At 45.8% G+C, this 1,220-nt stretch overlaps 1 protein-coding gene across 1 annotated transcript in view; it reads left to right on the top strand.

Annotated features, from left to right (window-relative positions):
* AGABI2DRAFT_182895 (hypothetical protein) overlaps positions 1-716 on the top strand; it is a 2,972-nt gene extending 2,256 nt beyond the window's left edge. The window contains exon 4 of the mRNA XM_006457678.1: positions 52-716. The gene's annotated coding sequence lies outside the window, so the exon portion shown is untranslated. The remainder of the gene's footprint in view (positions 1-51) is intronic.
* Positions 717-1,220: the final 504 nt, after the last annotated feature.

Below are 1,220 nucleotides of genomic sequence, written 5' to 3'. Positions count from 1 at the left end.
ACTTCATGCTGTCATGAGTATACCAGACCCGAACACCCTGCTATCTCTCAGCGCGCTATCTTCATGGTTGAATCCGGTGGTCCCGCCTCCTCCCCTACCTCTCTCTCCACAACTACTGATGCATCTCTTGCATCTTCCTGGCCAGCCTAATCGATTACCCCTATCTTATCAAATATACCGCACTACACTTTATTGCCGCTCGTATCCTTCATTTACCCGTCAACTGCCGTGGTTGCTTCTCCTGCCCTTTACTGGGAATCCGGATGCTCTTCCTATTGGCATTACTTCATTCACCGACCCCCCTGTCGATCTTTACCTCATCAAGTGCGGAGCAAATCATTCTAACGATATAATCCTGACTTCCCTCGAAATACCCTCACCTCGGATATCGTGAAAGCTAGCTTGAGTACTGATAGTATTATTCAATAGCATAACACGCTCGTTTTTCGCCACCCCTCCGATGCTGTTCCTGCGAAAACGGCTAATTTGGGAGTGGTATGTTCTGTACTTTTCCATTTTTTTGTATTCTCGCATTAGACTTGTGCGCTGGAGTGATTAGTCCAGAAAAAGAATGAAATTGACATTGTACTCCTTTGCATCCGCGTCGTGACCAAAACAAATTCTTAATTAGGGGTTCAATGGACGTATAGTATACGACTGCGTGTAACTTATAGAGTATATTATTCAATAAATAATAATCAACCGTAACAGTCTCCTCTGTGTCCGCTCCTTCAGCTCCTTCAGAGCATAGAGCATGAGTCAGATTGCTCTCTGCTTCTCATATACATCCCGTCCAACCATGCCTCTAAAACTGCGGAGCTTACTAACTTGACTTGCCTAATTTGCTCTCATTATTGGAGAAACTGAGCACTGATTGATAACTAAATCAGTATACTAAGTAAACTCGACGTGACCAGGGGAAGCTTTGATATGATGTCGTTGATGGGACCACGCGTCACACGAAGTCCAGATTTCTGGACGGTCATCCGTCATCAGAATGACTTAACGTGAACGCCACCGATTTAGTCGACTAATGAGCGGCTTTTGAACTGCTCTACGTGGGGTCGGTCATCCTTAATGGGCATTCCGGAAAGACTTTCTGATGTGATGTCAAGAAACGCGGGGAAATAGGCTACGGGAGAGGATGTCAGGAGGACGACGAATCACAGTGTGTGTGTTGGGGACCCAGGGTCGAGATACTTGTGAATCGTGATAAACTC

This window comes from Agaricus bisporus (genome assembly GCF_000300575.1).
Source record: "Agaricus bisporus var. bisporus H97 unplaced genomic scaffold AGABI2scaffold_2, whole genome shotgun sequence".
NCBI lineage: Eukaryota > Fungi > Basidiomycota > Agaricomycetes > Agaricales > Agaricaceae > Agaricus > Agaricus bisporus.
This window is presented reverse-complemented; position numbering and strand designations above follow the sequence as displayed.